This window comes from Arachis hypogaea, chromosome 13 (genome assembly GCF_003086295.3).
Source record: "Arachis hypogaea cultivar Tifrunner chromosome 13, arahy.Tifrunner.gnm2.J5K5, whole genome shotgun sequence".
NCBI lineage: Eukaryota > Viridiplantae > Streptophyta > Magnoliopsida > Fabales > Fabaceae > Arachis > Arachis hypogaea.
The window spans coordinates 27831484-27853915 of record NC_092048.1 but is presented as its reverse complement, the minus strand read 5'-3'; the positions used below and the strand labels follow the sequence as shown (position 1 = coordinate 27853915).

At 36.1% G+C, this 22432-nt stretch overlaps 1 long non-coding RNA gene across 1 annotated transcript; it reads right to left on the bottom strand.

Annotated features, from left to right (window-relative positions):
* Positions 1 to 885: 885 nt before the first annotated feature.
* On the bottom strand, positions 886 to 4959 carry LOC112737840 (uncharacterized). Its single transcript, XR_003169106.3, has 3 exons — positions 4638 to 4959; positions 4150 to 4226; positions 886 to 1357 (listed from the first exon to the last, which is right to left on the bottom strand). It is a non-coding gene; the product is annotated as an uncharacterized lncRNA (long non-coding RNA).
* Positions 4960 to 22432: the final 17473 nt, after the last annotated feature.

Here is a 22432-nt window from a genome sequence, read left to right as displayed (position 1 = left end):
CCACCACCACCACCAACACCAACACAAATACCACCACCAACACCAACCAACACAACAGCAACAACACCAAACAACACAAAACCAAGAAGCAGAAACAGAAAGCTAAAAAGCAGAAGCAAGAAATTAAAGCAGAAGCAAGATGCAGAAGCAGAAAGCGATGCAGATGAGGCGGCGAGCCGGCGAGGCGGAGGCGGCGAACCGGCGAGGCGGAGGCAGCGAGGCGGCGAGGCGGCAGCAGTGGCTCGTGTCTCCTCTCTCCCTCGCGATCCCCAACGGCGACGGCCACGACAACGGCGACGGCAGCTCCAAGCTTCGCCACCGCCGTCCCCCTCCCCTCTTTCCCCTTCCCCCTCCTCCTCCTCCCCCACACCCCTTCCCCCACCCCCACCCCGCGTTCTTTCCCCTTTCCCCCTTCGCTGGCGCCGTCCCCCTCCCCCCTTCCCCCTTCCCCTCTCCCTTTTCCCTTCTCCCCTGCCCCCTCCTGTGTTTTTTTTTTTTTTTTTTTTATGATATTGAGGGTATTCCCCTCCCTCCTTCCCCTCTCCCTTTTTCCTTCTCCCTTACCCCCTCGGCCCTTCCCCTTTTCTCTTCTCCCCTGCCCCTCCCGTGTTTCTTTTTTTTTTTTTTATGATATTGAGGATATTCCCCTTCCCCCTTCCCCTCTCCCTTTTCCCTTCTCCCCTGCCCCTCCCGTGTTTTCTTTTTTTTTTTTATGATGAAGAGGGTATTTTGGTCCAAGAATTTAAAAAATGATGATTTTAAAGCGTTTTTAAACGTTGATGATGATTTTAATAACGAAAAAAGGTCGGGGACGATTTTGATTTTGACCCCAGACCTTAGGGACGAAAAAAGTACTTATCCCTAATATAAATATACTAAAATTAATTACCACAAAATAAAATATTTCATTAAATTCAAAATGTTTATACACAAATTTTTTTTGAAAAACAATAAAGTATAATACAAATTTAAACAACACAAATACTACAAGTCTATATTACACCAATGATTATCACATAACTAATGATCAAAATTAAATAAATATTTTATATCATGATCATGATTAGTACTAAAAATACAGATCCTAATATCATTACAACCACTACTATTTCTACATTGCAGAAAACAAACATATACATAATGAAAAGCAGGTGCAAGTGAAGTGTTAAGCTTTTTGCCAACCATCAAATTTGTGAAAAGAGAGGGGGATCATTCATGACACTTGCAGAAGTACATAACTGGCCACACTTTCAAAGAAAGTATAATCATTTGGTCATACCTCTGAACAAGATCCACCAATCAAAATGGTTGCGCCCTCACTCTTAGCGTTTGAGATAAACTTCAATAATTTTTCATACTGAATCATAAAACTGAAATATTATATATTGTATAACAAAATTTTGTCAAAAAAAAAACAATGTTAAGATCAATAAAATGTTTGAAATACAGAAGCAAAGCTAAATCACATGAACATATAAACAATGTTCGAAAGAAAGTCCCTTCTCTATCATATTCAAATACACCTATCTTTCACTAAAAACAGGGCCTAGCCTGCAAGGGGATATGAAACTTTGATGTTTTTGGCCCATTTGACAAGGGTATCCAAAAATTTTGCTGCTATACTTTTTTAAAACAATAATGATATCCAAGTGAGGTATTTTAGAGACATCTGTTTTGCTGATGATATTGTACTTTTTGGTGAGATATCTTTGGAGCAGGTGGATCTGATTAGATGTATTTTAGATTTTTTTGGTCATAATTTTGGCCAAAAAGTGAGTTATGAGAAATCTTGTATAGAAATGAGTGAGGCCCTTGGTATGTGTTTGACCTAGGGGTGAGCACGGATCGGTTTGGTTCGAGTTCATGGTAAAATTAGAACCGAACCGATCAAAATATAATTGGTTCGGTTTGGTTCGGATTTGTATTTTTTTGTACATGTATCCGAACCAAACCAAACCGATTAAGAACAGATTGGTTCGGTTCGGATAATTGGATACCCGATGACTTTGAAATTCATAAGAAAAAAACAAATTTTTATCTTAAAAATTCAACAAGTACAATAAACATGTAATATTAATAGAAATAATCAAAACATGTTAAATACCAAATACATGAAAATCCAAACATATTAATAGTGAATTATCTTTGTCTAATGAAAAAGTCATATATATATTTTTTATTTTTTTTTATTTAATTAATATATGATCGGGTTCACGGGTTGGTTCGGATTCTGCACCCCCAGAACCGATATCCGAACCAATCACTAACAAAGACCATCGGTTTGGTTCGGGTTGGACCCAATTACCCGTTGGTTCCAGAACCAATTTAATTGGTTCGGTTCGGGTTCAGACGGATAATCGGGTACCCGCTACCCGTGCTCACCCCTAGTTTGACCTCTAATTTGAAAAAGTATCTTGGTGTTCCCTTGCTCCATGGGTGAACCAAGAAGGATGATTTTCACTTTATTAAGGAGAGGATACAGAGTAGATTGAGTGTTTGGAAGGCAAAAAATCTTTCTTTAGCTACACGAGTAACATTAACACAATCTGCTTTAGCTACCATTCCATCATACATTATGCAAACCATGAAGCTTCCTTTGAGCATATGTGGCAAAATTGAGAAAATCTATCAACATTTTATTTGGGGCGGTGATTCTAATGGGAAGAAGCCTCATCTAATTAGCTGGAACAAAATATGCCAACCCAAGCAGAAGGGGGTCTGGGCCTGAGTCCGCCAGGATCTTGAATAATGCAAATATGATGAAATTAGCATGGAGGCAAATTCATGACAAGGAGACCTTGTGGGTCAGGTTTTGAGGAATAAATATGGTGGTGGTGATACTCTTGTTCCAAAAATAACCAAACCTCAATCCTGTTCTAATGTGTGGAAGTGAATCTGTCATGTTTAGAAGTGATTTGAAGGGAACCTTATTTGGAGATTAGGTGCTAGTAATACAATTCGATCCTGGGTTGACCACTGGCTGCCTGGCGTTCACCGGCTTGCTGATTTTGTTTAGAATGGTATATCAGAGGATAGGCTAGACGATAGAATTTGTGACTATGTTAGAGGCTCAAATTGGGATCTTAATCACATTTTGGAGTTACTGGATAAGGACTGGGCTCCCATTTTTGCCGTGACGGAACCTCTTGAAGCGAGCTTTGGGGATGACCAAGTGGCTTGGTTGCACTCCGCAAATGGCTCCTTTTCCATTAAGTTGGCCTACTCCATTTATCTGGAAATCCCTGAGGACTCAACTGCTAGTTTGTTTTTGAAGGTATGGAAGCTTAATGCCCTCCAAAGAATCCGAGCTTTCTGTTGGCTGCTCTTTGGTTAGCTCGAGATTACACTACTACCCAGTCTGAGTTTATTAGAATAAGGAGAAATGTTGGTTCTTTTATGGAAAAGCATATCCATTGGTCTCCCCCAACCCCCCTTTCATTGAATTAAATACAGATAGTTCAGTGTCAAAGGAGGAAAAGGCTGTGTATGGTGGTATTTTATGAGATCACGAGGGACAATTCTTGGCTTATTTTAGCGCCAATTGAGGTGTTTGTACTGTTACTGTGGCTGAATTGTGGGGCATACTTCTTGGTACGAAATTAGCTATTAATTTAGATATTGCTAATCTCGCTATTGAGGTTGATTTAAGAGTTACAGTTTCATTGTGTCTGAATAATACTATCAACCTCCATAGAGCTTGCACGCTCATCGTGGCTATTAAAGATAGGTTCAGCAAGTTTTTTAGTTGGGAGCTTCACCATGAATTTCGAGAAGCAATTTAGTGTGCCGATCGTTTAGCATTTAAAGGACACTCTCTAGAGTTTGGTTGTCATTTCTTTTATAATTTACCTTCCTGTATTTTGTCTTATTTTCTTTCTGATGCCATGGACGTCTCCTTTTCTAGAATAGTTTCTACGTAGTGTCTTTGGGTTTTTTGTCCTGTTGTTTATCAAAACGAAAATAATGATATCCAAGTTTATCAGTTTTTGCAAATAGTCTTTATATGTCTAACCACAATTAATGTTGATAGTATGATTATTCTCATATATGCAAAAAAAAAAAATAGATAAAAGAAAGAAAACTATAAACGTTTAGAAAACGCATTTATTATTATGGAAGGAGTTAGCAATCGAAATCTATTGAACTTACATGAACAATAAGGCAAAAAGTTGCAATGCATATCTGACCATTTGTCCAGAAGTAACCAAAGAAGGTCCCTTCAGCAGCTATTTAAATCAAGAGAAAAGAATTAATAACTATTGACTTTTATATAAGAACCTTTCTGAATGATGCATTGATTGTCCAACTTTAGTAGGCAGTGACCCTTATCAAGATCAACATTCTCAAAAACAATTATTGGTCTTTTTTCACCAAGATCTAGTGAGATAAGCTGCCCAAAAAACACAATTTGGATATTACATGAACATATAAAGAAAGGACAATGAGAATATGAAGGAAGCAAAAGTGGTTCCTATCTCTTATTGAGTTTGCTTGTGTGTGTTCATTCTATCAAATCTAAAGGATAACATGAACTATATAAAATTTTCAGATAATAGTATTCAAGGAAATCTCAACATGGGTATTCAAGATTTTCGAAATTTAAGAGGTAGAAGAATTGGGAAGATAGAGTGACTTACCTATAAAATTGTTCTGGTAGATTCGTAGAGCTCGACACGGTGAATGCATAGCCGTAAACGGTGCGGCGATCGAAGCTTCGGATCAAGAGTTATTGGGATTTGATTATATGAGTGAGGGTTAGGGTTGTTACTTGTTCTTCCCCCCTTCCTTGAAATTCCAGCGTGAATGAGGTTAGAAAGGAGAAAGGGGAGCTGTGTTGGTTAAGTGTGGTTGCCGATTGGGCCTAATTGGGCCTTGGCCCAATTTGGACCCGGTTCGATTGGTTTGGCCCGTTTGACTCAATCTTGGGGCAAATTTTTTGAAATTAGTGTCAAAATTTCCGTTTTAATGAGCTCTATCCTAATTTAATATAATATTCACATTTCTAATTTTTTTATTAAAATTTAATTTATTGACTAATTATTTACTAATTTAACGGGGTTTACATCATACCCAGTACCCATCTAATTAAGAATTTTGTCCTCAAAATTCAGATTTAGTTACCTGAAAAGAGGTACGGGTAGTCCTTCTGCATATCCAATTCGAGTTCTCAAGTATGTTCTTCAATACCAGCTCGACTCCAAGCTACTTTCACCAATGAAATCTCTTTTCCGCGTAATCGTTTAATGCTAGTGTCATCAACCCTAACCGGGATTACTGGTAGCGTTAGATCTTCCCTCACTTGAACTGATTCCGGTTCAAGGGACTTGCATCAGGAGTGTACTTTCAAAATTGCGACACGTGAAATACGTCGTGCAGGATCGAAAGATGCGGCGGTAAAGCAACCATTTATTCAATTCAATCCTATCTTAATGTCTACTAGCCTAAGTTTCACAAAACATTACATATTAACTAAAGAAAACTGAAACTATACCTTAGCCGATTACCACACTAGTTCAAAACATCGAAAATGACCTCTAAACAAGTTCAACAAAGCTCCACCACCAAAGTTCAATCCAATTGTCAAACCAACTCCAATAATCACAAATTTCAATCTAATATCACGCAATATACCAAAATCAATCCTAGGGTTCACAAAATCAATAATCCACAAGGGTTTAGGACTTTTTTACCTTATCCACTATGATTTGGGATGAAATCTGACAATTACCCGATGCTAGATGCTACCTAAACAACCAATTTCACAAAACTCACTCAATAACTAAATCCAAAATTTGACATCTGTTAGGGCAGAGGAATGAAGTATGGAATTCGAGTTCTTACTAACTTTGTTTAGCTATAAATGATGGGTTCAGTAAGAGTTTCACGTGGCCGCAAACAGCACGCAATTTAGAGCATCGTGACTCAAGATGACCAAATGAACACTACAAGAAAAAGTAATATTTGTAACAAAAAAAATTGTTACAAAAAATCAAAATTTTGAAACAAAAGGATTTTGTAACAAAAAAAGGGGCCGTTGCAGTATGTCCCGTTACAAAAAGTTTTTGTAACAAAAACGGAACTGTTACAATTCAAAGTGATATTTTGTAACAAATTTTTCTGATACAAAAAACCAGAAATCGTTACAAAAGTGGTAACAAATTTTGATCTTCAAGGTATTTTTTGTGACAATATATTTTTTCCTATCATAAAATTTTGTTACAAAATGTAACTTGATTTTGTAACATTTTTTTCTTTAGTTACAAAAGTAAAATAATTATTTTGTAACAATTTTTTTAATACAAATTGCATGCATAATTTACTAAATTATTTTTTTAATTAACTAATATATTAAATATTTTACTAAGCAAGTCTATATTTATATAATATGTAAAAACATACATAATTCAAACATGCCTCATTTAGCTAAAATTGTTTTAAAACAAAATAACATTAGTGAGTACATTAATTAGTTCTACAAGTTATATGTCTTGCACAAGTTCAACCAAAAGTTAAAAGTTCTAACATAGATTAGTGTCATATTCTTGAGCCCTCAAGGTAGCATGTGGTCACCATTTCAGCACTCTTGTAAATAAGAAAAACCGAAACAAAAAGTTAGGTGCATAGTCAAAAGTTCCTTAAGTTCAGAAAGTTTCTAAATTTTCAAAACAAGCAAGTTTGTATTCACTTCTCAACAATTCAAAATGGCAAAACAAGTGATACACATGTATGTGTAGAGTAGATAATCAATTCAAAATGGCAAAACAAGTGATACACATGTATGTGTAGAGCAGATAATCAAGTAAATATCAATCACAAGTAAGTGGCATAAATTAAAACAATTTGGTGTTGACTAAGTTAGAAACATAACGAAACATGTAAGCCAAAGAACATTCAAACACCAAAATCCAATGAAGGATAACTATTAAAACTTAGTTTAGTTATTTTTAATAAAATAATTTATGAAAATAATAAATAAGGATAATATAGTAATTAAAAATTAATTTTAATTTAATCAATTTTTAAATTATTTTTAAATAAATACTCTAATTTTAAAAATTAGAGATAATTAAATTAATTATTTTTAAAATACTATTTTATTATTAATTTACAAATTATTTTTAATAAACACTAATTAAGATAAAATTAGAGATAATCAAATTAATTTTTTTATTCATAAAACTTAAAATATTTAATTTAAAAATCTAAAATTTTTAAATCAAATCATATAAATTTTTTATATTTTTTTCAATTACTAAAACTTTAAATTATAAATAAAAAAATTTCTCGTTTAATATAAAAATTTCTAAAAATTTATTTCGAATAAATATAATAAATTATAAATGACTTATTATTTAATTTTTAAAATAATTTTAAACTCAAAGTATCGTTAATTTGACTTAAATATTTTTAGTAAAATAAATTTTTGAATATAAAATCTTAAATAAATATAATAAATTATAAATAACTCATTATGATAATTTTCAAAAATTTAAAGTCTTATATTTAATATGTTAAAATAAAATTTTTATTAATTACAAAAAAATTTTTGAATTTTGTGACAAATAAATAACTTGTTACAAAAATAGTGTATTTTGTGACAAATTAATTTTCTGTTATAAAATATTGGGTCTGTCTAAAATCAGCCCATCTCTTATGAGCTTATCTGATGCACCATTAAATTTGAAGCGTTAGATTAGATTGACAAACAATCTAATAGTTTATATTTAAATTATTATTAATTTATTAAAAATTACACTTAAACACAATAACTGTTTTGATATTTTACAATTGCCCACTATAAAATTTTAGAATCAAACCCTACTTGCTACAACGATGAGCCCTTCCTCTGCCCACCTCCTCTGTCTTCTTGGTCAAACAATGAACTTCTGTTTTCTCTCCTACCCCTTTTCCATCTGTCTTCTTCCTCTTCGCGACGTCCCTCTCCTCTTCCTCCACCCACTATCCTTTGCCTTCTTCCACATCACGATGAACCTCCTTTTCTTCTTCTACCCCTTTGCGTCTGCATTCTTCCTCTTTGCGATGTCCCTATGCTTCTTCCTCTACCCACTGTCCTCTACCTTCTTCCACAATGACTCTATGACCTACTTCTTCAAGTCATGACTCCACAGGTACTTACCCCCTTTTCCAATTTTTTTTAACAAAGTTTTTTTTGTTATATATTTTGATTTAATGTTTGAAAAAAGGAGATTCTTTTGTGGTAAGTGATGTTCACTATTGCTGGGAATCTCACTATTGGAGGCTATAATTGTTGAGTTGAAAGGAACAGGAACTGAATTAAAGTCGAGTTTTTTTAATATTATCTCTATAACTTTAAATTACTTGTTGCAGCTTCTTGAGTTTGTCATTCCAGTATCCAGTTGTGAAAATTGATACAGAAGATCAATCTTTTATTGACTCTGTTATGGTGATGTGAAAATTGGTGATTGGATTTATATCTAATTGATTATTGAATACCCATGAGCTATCAACAGTGAGTAGAATAAATTCAAACTTTGTAAAAATAAAAAAGTTTATGAAAATACCTGAAGGCTTTTTATTGTGTTTTGTTTACATTTTTTGCTTTAAACTAGTGGTATACTATGTTGCATATGTGTATTCTAAAATTTATGAAAAAGTTATTGACAATGTAAGAAGTTTAAAATGTTAGTATTTGATGCATATGCACATTTGATATGCATAGTTGAACAAAAATGAAGTGTTTCGGCACCATAGGTTGTGGAACATGTTAGATTTTCAGTAATTGCAATAATACTAATTATGTATGTTATTGTTTCCTTTAGCTTTTGGAAATGGATCTGAGCTTGTAATTTGAGATAGTGACATTACTGATATTGGATTTTCAATCTCACCATTTTGGTGGTTTTTAATGTGGAAGACATTGTGTATGTGTATTTTGCAGCTCTTGTCCAGCTGCTAAAATTCCACGGACATCTGCTCTTCAAATTGCACTCTGCAAAGAAATGGTGCAATGGACTCGTGCTGAGAAGTGTACGTTCTTAAGGCAGAGTTGAGGTAAGGCTTGCAGCACTTCTAACGGAAAATAAGGAGTTTTCAGAAGCTTTGACTTTACTTTCCAGCTCGGTCAAAGAGGTTAGAAGATTAGATGACAAGCTTCTACTTGTAGACATAGAATTGCTGGAAAGCAAGCTACACTTCTCATTAAGGAACCTTCCAAAGGCAAAAGTTGCACTCACAGCAGCAAGAACAGCTGCAAATGCTATTTATGTGCCGCCGGCACAGCAAGGTGCCATAGATCTGCAGAGTGGACTACTGCATGCTGAGGAGAAGGATTAGGGATGCCCAAAATAACCCACTGTCGGTGCAGTAAAATGTATTACTTGTCGTGTGTATTATTATTACCAGTCTAAATTATCAATATCAGGGATCATATCATCCTCTATGATGGCTACTGTGAATGATAGATTGTATTGTACATACAAGATATTCTACCTTATTTGGAAGATCAGTTCTTTTTGAGGTGTTTGGGTTGATTTTTTATTATCTCTCTATCATATATTGTTTTCTCTTAGCTAGTATAGTCTTTCCCTGCACAGTTTCGTGGTATTATTATTTTTTTTTAATTCTAATCTTCAAATGACATTAGAAAATAGGGATGTGATGTTGTTACCAGAATGGTTGATTGATCCTCATCTAAAAACTTCAATCAGAACACGATGCATGGTGTTCTGTTTCTAGGCATGGTGATATTGATGGTTATGTTGTGTTTGTTTTTTGTAGATTTTTTATATAATTGTTATGGTTGTGAGGATGGAATTGAAGAAATATGAAGATGAAGGCAAGTATAAATATTATTAAACATGTATAAATAACAAATATCAAATATTTTATTTATGTTACAATCAACCAACCATAGATGATTTGTTATTTGTATACACTAGTTTGTGGTATCTAGTTTTGCAATTTATGTTATTTGATACTATTTAAGACAATTAATTGCTTGTTGCAATTTATGTTATTTGAAACTAGTTTTCAAAATATTTAGTTGCAGTTCAGGTTATTTGATATTAGCTTTTAAAACAAGAAAGGTTACAACTGAGAACCAGTGTTGAGCAGAATTTGAAAAGTGGTCCTGTGTTAGATTAAGGCTGCATTAACTACTATTAGTACAAAAATCAAAGAGGAGTTCTGGCACACCTTAACCCCAAATTGGAAACATGGTCCATACTTCTGAGAACTGACAAATGCCATACATTACAGTACTACTCAGATCCACTTCTTCCATAAGAATGGCAAACTAGGCAGTATTTGTTTTTTTCTCAGCAAAATACACATTAAAAATAGAAAAGAAAAAGAAACTATGGTTGCTAGTAATTGCTTTGATTTTCTTTCCCCTTGCAAAGATAGAACTTCATGAACTACTATCATGTATATTATTTTAGCTAGGCATCTTTATTTCCAGTGGCTCATTCATTGATATCTTGGAATCCTCGACAATCCCTCATTCATTGATATCTGCACCACTGTGTTTGAGAATCCGCACTGCGAAAAATCCTTAGTTCCATTCATAAACAGAACTACCTTATTTGAAGTAACAACTTTATCCAATGTAGACTTCAATTGAGGAGTCAATCCTGCAAATAAAACCAAAATCCCAACATATAATTAGGCATACCAGTAATTATCAAGTAAAAACCTTCAACTTAATCATATTTTTTTTCAAGCCTCAAATTAGTCCTCTAAATAGCTTTAACATCAATTTGGTCATCAATGTTTAAAATAGAAGTATCACACTGATGTATATTTAGGTAATCAGTATCACACTTTGAAAATGCTAATTCGATAATCTTAGATTTAAAAACACTAGTTTGGGCATTTACTCTACTATGATTATTAGTTTAATAAGCTCAGACATACTAAAATAAAGACTTATTTTAATGATTATTAGTTTTTTTTATTTTATCTATTTACCAACAAGAAAAACAGTTGTTGATTGAATATGCAATCATATCTCCTTTCCAAATTCCAACAGGCAAAGGATTTTTGTATACAGAGAAAATAAAAAAAGAATCTATTGATGATCTGCATCAGCTGTAATTTCAATCCCCATCAAAGACAGTTCTTCACAAAGCAAATCAACACTCTTGAAATGTACACCTTTGATTCCAACTTCTATTGCAGCCTCCACATTCTTTTTCCTGCCACAATAAACCCCTTTCTATAGGAATTTAATTTCTATAGAAAGAAGACATAAAAAATATATATATTGGAAACAATATATCATGGATACCAAGAATTTCTTAGCAAAACTGTTTTGATCAAATAACATAATGAAACTCAAAGAAAAAAAGAACTGGCCTCAAATTAGATTTTTAAACTGAACAGATATACCTCAACCACCAATAAGGTTTCATCAAGCCCCAAAGAACATGCAATGCCTAAAGCTCTAGTCAGATCTTGAAGTTTTCCATTTTTTGGGACGGAAATAGTGTACAGTGATAATTGAGTAATTCCATTAATGCCATTATTCACAACAGTCAAAGTCATTGTTCTCATTGTTCTCAAATTTTTTTAACCCTAACTCAGAAATTTTAAACAACCAAGTAAATCGAATAAAATCACTAATTGAATGAAATAAGAAGAACAAATGTAATACCCGGTCTAACCGAAATTAATTAAATAATAAGTTAAATAGGAGCGAATACAGTTGGAAGATTTGGCAATTGGAATTTGATGATTTAAATATGATATTTGGATTCAGTGAATTTTTCCGAGTCGGAAGACATAGTTTTCTGCGTAAAAGCGCGCAATAAAATTTTGACCGGCAGTACCGGCTGAGACCTGTCTAGTACTGCAGCTGAGAAAATTGATTATGAGTAAGTAGGATTAAGAAATAAGGAATTATAATTAGGGAAGGTAGAAATATTTAAAGTGCGATTTAGAGCGCTAATCTTAAAGGTTTTGGCCCAAAATTGGGCCAATGGGCAAAAATAAGTGAACCGGGCCTAAGTGGGCCCAAGACCCAACATATATAAACATTAGTTGTGAGCATTTCAGCTCATTTTACCCTAAAAAGAAGGGTTGGGGCGCTGATTTGAGAAGAGAGAAGAGAAGAGAGAAAACCTAACTCTCTTTGATCTTCAAACCACCATAACTTGAGCTACGGAGCTCCGATTGACGAGCCGTTTACGGCCACGCGTCACTCTTCTCATTCTCTACAATTCTATCTAAGTTTGGTGGTGAGTATTCCATTCATCTCTGCCCAGTTTTCGAAATTCTCCACTGTTACACGTTTTTGGGTAGTTAGTATTAAAATCTTATGATTTTGGGTGTTTAGGGATACTCCAACATGGATTCTAAATGGGTTCTATTCCTACTTCATATGAACTGAGGTAAGAAGTGCTCAAACCCTTGTAATTTGTCATTTTTATGAGCCCTAAGTTGATGTATGTATGTGATATTGGTTATGTTAGTGTATTTAGTGATGTTGGTGCACAATTGGGAGATTGATATTGCTTGAGGAGCTTTGGTAAGGCTTGGAGCTAAGGTTGGTGAAGAATTCCAAAGAAGAGGCTCAATTGGTTTGGCTACAAGAGGTACGGTTTAAGTTTCATTTAAGTACCATGTGTTGTGATGAGAATTCCTAGGCTAGATGCCCCTAGGATTAAGTTTGGATTATGTAAATGGTTGGTGCTAATATGCATAGTTGATATGTAACGTGAATTAATGATTGGGTTGAGAATTGTGTGACCTTGTATGCTTGGTGTATTGAGAATTTGATGTACTGGGTAATGAGTATTGATTTTGTGGTTTATGCATTTAAATTGTGAAAATTGGGCCGGAGGTCGTGAAAATTGGGCCGGAGGCCGTGAATTTTGGGCCGGAGGCCGGAAAGAGGTAAGAAAGGTAAGTCGATGTGTGCATTGTATGATGGCACAAGTGATTGGATGAATTTCAGATAATGAATATATGAATGATTAGGTTGGTTATTGAATAATAAGGTTTGAGAAGTTGAAGTGTGGAATTTGGTAATTTTGGGTGAATTTATGTAGATGAGGTATGTTTGGTTCGGTTGAGATATATTATGTGATCATATATGTGATTATGATTATTGATGCCTTGATGGTATGATGATGCATTAGAGATATGTATGTTGTGATATATGCTTGGGGAATGATTAAGGTTGATTTGTGGGTGAAATCACGTGATAGTGAGTATCATATTGATTATGTATAATGATGGTTGATTGGAAATGGTATTATTGGAAATTGGGATGAGGAAGGATGTATGACATGATATTGTGTTTGTCCTTTAGCCATTTGATTGAGAAGTGTTAAAATGGTTGGATGTGGTTTTGGGAATTTTTGGTAAAGTGTCAATGTGTGAGTTGAGGATGGCTTGATGTGAATTTTGGTACATTTTGATTGATTTCAAAAAGGGTTGAAATTGGCATGTTTTGATTGATTTTGAAAAGAGTTGAAAATGGCTTGTTTTGAAAATGGCACCTTGTGGTTTTGTATGAAAACATGGTTTTTGGACACACTTTGACGGGACATAACTTGGACTACGGATCTCTGTTTTGTACCAAATCTGTTTAGAAATGAAATTGGATCCGGGATGTCCATGCCGTTCGAAGAACGGGTGAAAAATGATTTAAAATGAGAAAGTTATGTCCATCGGAAGATTGGGGGTTGAATCTGTAAATTCTGCAGCTTTTAACTTAGAAAATTTTTAGCAGAATGACCCTCCACGCGTAGACGCACTTGGCGCGTATGCGTCGTTCTTCAAGAAGGCACCATCCATGCGTGCGCATCGATACGCTGCACCCAATGCCCAGCTATTTTCCAGAGAGTTGTGCCAGAGTTGTGCCAGTTTTGTGCCTGGGCGCAAGAGCACCCACGCGTACGCGTGGCTGACGCTTGCGCGCCGTTTGGATATTTTTCAACCCGCGCGTTCGCGCGTATGACGTTTGCGCGTCGATGAGTTTTTGGCCATCCGCGCGTGCGCGTGGAGTGCGCGTACGCGTGGCCCTGTTTTCATGCCAAAGTTGATTTTTGAGTTTTAAAAGCCAAATCTCATACTTCTAAGCCTCTGATCTCACCCCTTATGTATTAAATCATTATGATATGCCTAGCAATGAGATAGGAGCTAGGGGATGTGGTAACTTGCGAGTGAAGCAAGGGGAAAAGTTATGATCAATGATGATCAAGGATGATTATATGAGATATGGAGGATGACGGTGGGAGTACCGTGTATGCCATGAGCCGAAGGGCTATATTTGTTGATAAATGGCCGGTTCTTGATTGAACCATGGGCCAGATGGCTGAGTTATTGCCGGGTTACGGCAAAGCCATTATTGTTTATGGCTGAGTATAAATGCATATATGATTAATGAATGAATGTGTTACACGGATAACAATGAAAAAGGTTGAAATGTGATGTGTGACCCCGGGTAGTAGGCAGTGGCTTTGTCCACTTGCTCCGGGTATGAGACGGGAAAGGATGTTTATGATAAATGAGTTTAATTATGGAGTTTTGAATACATGTATGTTTTGAGATCCTGGGTAGTAGCAAGGGTTGTGGTTCGTCCCGTTTGCTCCAGGTTAATGTTTGAGATTTGATAATAGTGATGATTACTTCGAAACTGAACGAAGGTATGTTTTGAGATCCTGGGTAGTAGCAAGGTTTGTGGTTCGTCCCACTTGCTCCAGGAAAGAGATTGAGACCCTGGGTAGTAGCAAGGGTTGTGGTTCGTCCCACTTGCTCCAGGTCAGAGATTGTGACGCCTGGGTAGTAGCGGCAGTAGTGGTGAATCCACTTGCTCCAGGTTGAGCTTTTAAACACCCGCCTGGGTAGTAGCCGCAGTAGTGGTTATTCCACTGGCTCTGGGTTGAGCGGGTAGTAGCAAGGGGGTTGTAGCTCAAACCTACTTGCTCCGCAATGGGTGTTTCTGTCCAATGGTTAGCTACCAGGACATGTCGGGTTGGCTATATAACCGACAGATGATATCATCAGCCATAGGGCAGGCATTCATCATTTGCATATGTTTGAATTGTTTGGGTTTGCCATTTGTTTTGGATTTCTACATCATATATGCCATGTTACCTAACTATATGCTACTTGTTCTACTTGTACCATATTTGTGTATTACTTGCCTGTATTGCTTGTGTTTGTACAACTGAGAGGCCCCTCATGCTGGTGTCGGTGGGTGTGAGGGCTGTTCTTGATGGGATAAATTGATGATGCGATTGCATGATGATGATGATTATTGAATGAGATAACTGGAGCTCCCTGGGTAGACGCAGTGATGTGGTTTCACTAGCTCCAGGCGAGTGTATGATGTATTGATATAGAATTGCTGAGACAGAACAACTGGTGATGGTTTTGCTTATAATTCCGAGTCTGATTCGTGGAAGAGTCAGCGAGTTGGGAAACATGTGAAACATGAATTGAATTTAGCACTCCCTTATGACAGTTGCCTATTCATGGATTAGCGAGAACCTAGGATGAATAATTGGTGAAGAAGTTTAGGATGCTTAGTGAGTTTTTATTGCAGTACATTGAATTTATTTGGCACTTTTACCGTACTGGGAACCCATGGGCCCGGGGTTCTCTGATGAACGGACTTTTGGCGGTTTAGAAATTCGCAATTGAAATCTCGTTGTAAAGTATAGCTTCTAAACCAACAATAATCCTTTCATACAAAAATTTGTTTGTCACAAGTAACAAACCCCTAAATTCTATAAACCGAAGTATTTAAACCTCGGGTCGTTCTCCCTAGGAATTACAATGAAGTGTCTTGTTATTGGTTATGGATTGTATTTTGGGGTTTTGGGATAAGAGACATGAAATGTAAATGACAATGAAAATAAACTAACAACTAAAAAGCACTTGGCAAGGTTGTGAGAATTAGAAGTCCTATCCTAGTTATCCTCCTCAATTGTGACCACAATTGTCCATTGCTACCACTTAGTTAACCTCTAATAATGGAGGAAAGTCAAGTGGATGAATCAACTTGATTCCACAAGTCCTAGCCAACTTCCAAGGGAAAGACTAGCTTTAGTGGTATCTAAATCAATTAGCAACTTCTAATTATCAATCAACAAAGACATTAGATAACTCACGCGTCACTAATTACTCTACCATAGCCAAGAGGAACAAAATCTATACTAAAATCCAACCAAGCATTTCATCAAACACTTGGAAGGCATAAAAGAAAAGCAAAGTAAATTGATAACAAAAATAGAATCTAACAACAATTATGGCAATGAATTAATAACAACAATCAAAAGGAACACAATTATTATGAATTACCTCTAATTGAATTGAAAGAAAATAGAAGGAGCAAAAGTAGATCTACAACAAAACATAAGAACAACATAAAGGAAATCACAACAAAAGAATAGAAGAAGAATGAATGTAACAACAAGGAATTGAAAGGTAGAAGGAGAAGAAAGCAAAGATTAAAACCTAGATCTAAGAACTAAACCTAATCCTAATCCTAATTCTAGAGAGAAGAGAGAGCTTCTCTCTCTAGAAACTAACTCTCACTACTAAACTAAGCTAAAACTAAACTAATGGTTAAAAGTATGTTGATTCCTCTTCAATCCTTGGCTTAAATAACATCAGAAATGAGTTGGATTGGGCCCACAAGGCTTCTAAAATCGCTGGCCACGTTTTGCTTTAAGTGAACCAGGTGGCAGCAACGGCGCGTGCGCGTACTATGCGCGTGCGCGCCACCATACGTGTAGCAACTATGGCAAATCCTATATCGTTTCGAAGCCCCGGATGTTAGCTTTCCAACCCAACTGGAACCGCATCATTTGGACCTTTGTAGCTCAAGTTATGGTCGTTTAAGTGCAAAGAGGTCGGCTTGACAGCTTTCCGGTTCTTTCATTTCTTCATGAGTTCTCCAACTTTTCATGCTTTCTTTCTTCATTCCCTTGATCCAATCTTTGCCTCCTAAACCTTAAATCACTTAACAAACATATCAAGGCATCTAATGGAATCAAGGAGAATTAGATTTAGCTATTTTAAGACCTAAAAAGCATGTTTTCACTCTTAAGCACAATTAAAGGAGAAGTTATAAAACCATGCTATTTCATTGAATAAATGTGGGTAAAAGGTGATAAAATCCCCAAAAATCAATACAAGATAAACCCTACAAATGGGGTTTGTCAACCTCCCCACACTTAAACCAAGCATGTCCTCATGCTTAAGCCAAGAGAGAAACAAAGGGTATCAACATTTATTCAATGGAAACTAACTAAATGCAATCTACCTATATGCAACTATCTAAATGAATGCAAGTGCTTGGTCAAAATAAATCAATTCCCAAGAAACATATATGCACAAGGGCTAAGGACTAGCAAGTCTAATCCACAATTGAATTGAGTTATTAAATATTTTTACAAACTTGCATGAAAATTATGATCATAGGTGAAAACATGTAATTGAGCATCAAACCCTCACCGGTAGTGTTTGCACTCTATTCGCTCAAGTGTTTAGGGTCGATTCTCTCAATTCTCCCCTAATCATGCTTTCCAAGATTTGTTCTTCTTCTAACAATCGACATATATTTCATGCATGCATACATCTATCATGAGGTCTTTTCATTGGTTGTAATGGGGCTAGGGTCAAGGTAGGATGCATATTTGGTCAAGTGAGCTTGAAATTTGAATCTTTGATAAGCTTAAACTTCCCACCTAACCTATGACATCCTATACAATTAAGTTCTAATCTAGCTACCCATTCTTCACTTTTTCACATACTCATGCATTTTCTTTTTCATTTCACAACACTTATGCATTGATTTTATTGAGCTTCGCTTTGGGGCATTTTGTCCCCTTTTTATTATTTTTCTTCTTTTTTTTTCTATTTTTTTTTCTTTTCCATATTATTTTTCTTTTCTTTTTCTTTTGTTTTTCTCATTTTTTTTTCTTTCTATATACAAGAGCATCAATGCATAAGGTTTTACATTTGATCAATACATGAGTATGTACCCAATTCCCAATATTTTCAATAACAATACAAAATACCCTTTTATTCACCCAATGTCCCAAGGTTCCCACACTTGAATGATACTCACACACACTAGCCTAAGCTAATCAAAGATCCAAATTAAGGGACAATTATTGTTTTTCGCTTTAAGGCTTGTAATGTGCTAAAATAAGAATAAGTGGGTTAATCGTAGGCTCAAATTTGGCTAACAAAGGAAGATAGAAGGTAAGGCCATTTGGGTGAGTGAGCTAATGAAATGATGGCCTCAATCATATAAATGCATGAATACACAAAATAATGGATATAAAGAATCAAACAAATCAAAGATCACAATCATAGGAAGAGAATAATGCACACAAGAAGGAAAAATAAGTGGTTGTAAGATGTAACCACACCGTTAGGCTCAAATCTCACAAGCTTGTGTTCTTAGCTCAAAACATGTTCCACAATATATATAATTCAAGCAAGTTCTACGAAAAGTTTTCACTCAAATCAATTGACATGCCCTATAGATAGAAATCTTGAAAAATTCTCATTATCTTGACTAAGCTTATTGTGTATTCATATGCAAAAATAAGAAAATGCAAGTAAAAATCCTAAAATCCTAAAATGAAATGCAAAAGTGTTGGGATTAGAAATTTGTCACCCAAAATCGCCGACCGGTCGGACGACCTCCCCACACTTAAAAGTTTGCACCGTCCTCGGTGCACTCAAAGATGAGCAAGGGGGTACGGCGACTCTCCGGATTGCTATGTGTTCTTTCTTCCGCTTCCATGGTTGCTTGTGGTGCATTCGTTATGAAAAACAAAAATATAACACCATAAGATGAGAAGATATAAAAGCAAGGAAGCATACATTGTTGGAATGAGGTAAATCACTAGAATGAGGTGAGTGAATTAGTGTGACATTAAGAAATATTAGGTGTGTGAATTCTAAATTGCGCGGTTTAGAACACACATTAGTATAAAGAGCTATGTCACAAAAGAAGCATGCACTGTACTCATTCTAGTGTGCTTGAGATGCTTTAAGTAAGCTTGTAAGGTAGGACAAGCATTAGAGAAGCATGAAAGCATTCAAGTCAAACATATGGATGGATATAATCATGAAATACAATGCATTAAGGTAAATGCACAACATCATCCATCAAGAGATTGCCTAATCAAAGAATACGGTTCAAATCACATGGTGGCTAGCTACAACATGCAATTCAAAAGAGTTATAAGCTCGAAGACAATTCTCATCACTTGGTATTTTTCAAAAGGTAAGCATGAAGAACTCAAAACCAAGTAACAAAATATAACCTCAATCATAGAATCCAACAAAGATTATCTAAAAACATTCATGCTAAAATAGCATTTAGGCAACAAGGAATATAGCAATGTATAGTAAACAAAGTCAATACTCCAACACTTATGATGAAAAGAGAGAAAATAAAATGAAAGCTAAACTGAAACTAACTAATCAATTAACCAACTAACTAATTAACTAACTAACTAACTAACAACCAACTAAAGTAAATGGTTATCCATGGTGTTTGGAGGTGTTGGAAGAGGGGTAGGAGAAGGGAAGAAGAAAGGAGAAGGAAAGAATTGGAAAGAGGAGAAGAAAAGAAAAGTGGATGGGAGAAAGAAATCCGCGCGTACGCACACATGGCGCGCGCGCGTCGTTGGCTTATTTCGACAGTGGCGCGTAAGCGTCGTGTGCGCGTGTGCGCAAGTGGGGTTTGTGCCAGAGGCACAACGTTGGCGCGGCGCAGGCACAACTCTCTGGAAAATGTATGGAGGTTAGAACTTCTCAATCCGCGCGTACGCACGCATGGCGCGCGCGCGTGGATGGTCGAAAATGCTGTAAGTGCGCGTACGCGCCATGTACGCGTACGCGTGGATGGTGCTCTGTTTTTTAAAAAAAAAAAAAATTTTTCTATGCTTTTGCACCAATCCAAGCATTCCAAACCTCCAAACAGCTACCAAAACACCATAAAACCTTATTTAACATACTTAAACTACCAAACATACTTAACTAACTAAACAAAATATAAAATTAAACTAATTCTACCAATATATACAAAAGAGAAAATGAAAGGATTTTACCATGGTGGGTTGTCTCCCACCTAGCACTTTTGTTTATTGTCCTTAAGTTGGACTTATGGGGAGCTCCTCTCAAGGTGGCTTGTGCTTGAAGCTATCCTTGAACATCCACCAATGCTTGAATCTCCAATAAGCTCCATTCTTCAATTTTAATATCTTCAAGCCTTGATGGAGTTCTTCACAAACCATGGGCTCCCAAAATTGATCCTCATATATTCCCGGATCCCATATCTTATTTCCACACCCATCTTCAAGTTGATTACCATTATTCTATTTGGGTGGCATGACCTTAGAATTCTCAATAAAGTGACCAAACATTCTCCTAGACCCAAACAATCTAGCTCTATACCAAACCGTGCAATTAAGCTTTGAACATGCAACTATAATGAGCCTAGAATAATGTTTCCAACCACTAGCCATTTCCTTTTTGCTTTTAAAGCCACAAATATGTCTAAGTTGACCATCCGTCTCAAGCAAACCATATTCAAGGGGAACAATAAAGCTTGAGTATAAGGAATTTACCCACTTGAATGAAAGAATGGATGGTGGTGGCTTGGGGAGAGGTATCTCCAATGTGCTAGCAAGCTTTACTCCCTTGTGTTCTTCCTTGTTAATCTCCACCTCTTCATAAGCTTCTTCACTTCCAATCCTTTGTTCATCAATTTCATCTAACTCTTCCTCATCGCTCAAATCATAAATGGGAGGTTGAGAGAAATCTACCTCCACATTGCTTTCTATCTCATTGGGAGAAGGTTCTTCAAATTCAAAGGATTCACCACCAAGATGGTTGGATGCATGATCTTCATCACCAAGGGAACTCAATTCTTGCTTCATTCCTTCCAAGTCTTCATTCAAAAATTGTTTTGGAGGTTGTGCACTTTCCTCCTTGACATCAAATTCAATCTTCTTGGATGGATTTTCTATGATTTTAACTTCCCATGGAGGTTCCGCATCTCCTAGGTCTTCAACCACTTCTTCCTCTTCTTCAATGATCATAGGCTCCTCCAATTGTTCTAATACAAAGTGGCATCCCTCATCACCCACCGAGGTTTCCAATCCCTCCTTTATGCTATGCTCTTTAATTGGTTCTCCACATGTGACCATGGGAGTGCTTTGAGTGCTCAAGCATTGGGAGGCTAAAATGCTTACTACCTTGGTCAAGGTAGCCATAAATTCTAGTGTCTCCCTTTGCATTTCTCCTTGCCCTTGAAGTATAAGGCTAAGGGTTTCATCCATTGAGAATTGGGGTGGATAAGAGGGTTCATTGTCTTGGAGAAAGGGTTCATTATAGGAAGGTGGTTCTTCTTGGTAAGGTGGTGGTGTGTATTGAGGTGGTTCTTGGGAGTAGTAATCTTGGAATTGTGGTTCCATGTATGGCTCATATGGTTCAAAAGGAGGTTGGTATGGTAGGTAAGGATCATGGTCATATGGATGTGTTTGTTGAAAATAGGCTTGTGAGTGTGGTTGAGATTCATGTTGAGGATATGACTCATAGGCATATGGTGGTGGTTCTTGAAAGCCACAAGGAGATTCACCATAGCCATTGGATTGATATGCATCATAGAATGGCTCTTCTTCATAGTGCATTGGTGGAGGTTGTTGCCAAGAGGATTGATCATAAGCATATGGCTCTTCCCACCTTTGATTGTCCCATCCTTGATACACATCTCCATTATAGTCCTCATCACCTACAACATAGTTGTAATCACACTCATAGCCAAAATGAGAATTCATAATGGAAAGAGAAAACAAAAATCAAAAGATAATGGAAAATAAGAGAAATAAAATTCTACAACTAGCAAATAAAGCAAAAAGCAAGATATTCACACTATTCACATATGTACAATAACCAATAACATAACACCATTGCAATCCCCGGCAACGGCGCCATTTTGACGAACGGACTTTTGGCGGTTTAGAAATTCGCAATTGAAATCTCGTTGTAAAGTATAGCTTCTAAACCAACAATAATCCTTTCATACAAAAATTTGTTTGTCACAAGTAACAAACCCCTAAATTCTATAAACCGAAGTATTTAAACCTCGGGTCGTTCTCCCTAGGAATTACAATGAAGTGTCTTGTTATTGGTTATGGATTGTATTTTGGGGTTTTGGGATAAGAGACATGAAATGTAAATGACAATGAAAATAAACTAACAACTAAAAAGCACTTGGCAAGGTTGTGAGAATTAGAAGTCCTATCCTAGTTATCCTCCTCAATTGTGACCACAATTGTCCATTGCTACCACTTAGTTAACCTCTAATAATGGAGGAAAGTCAAGTGGATGAATCAACTTGATTCCACAAGTCCTAGCCAACTCCCAAGGGAAAGACTAGCTTTAGTGGTATCTAAATCAATTAGCAACT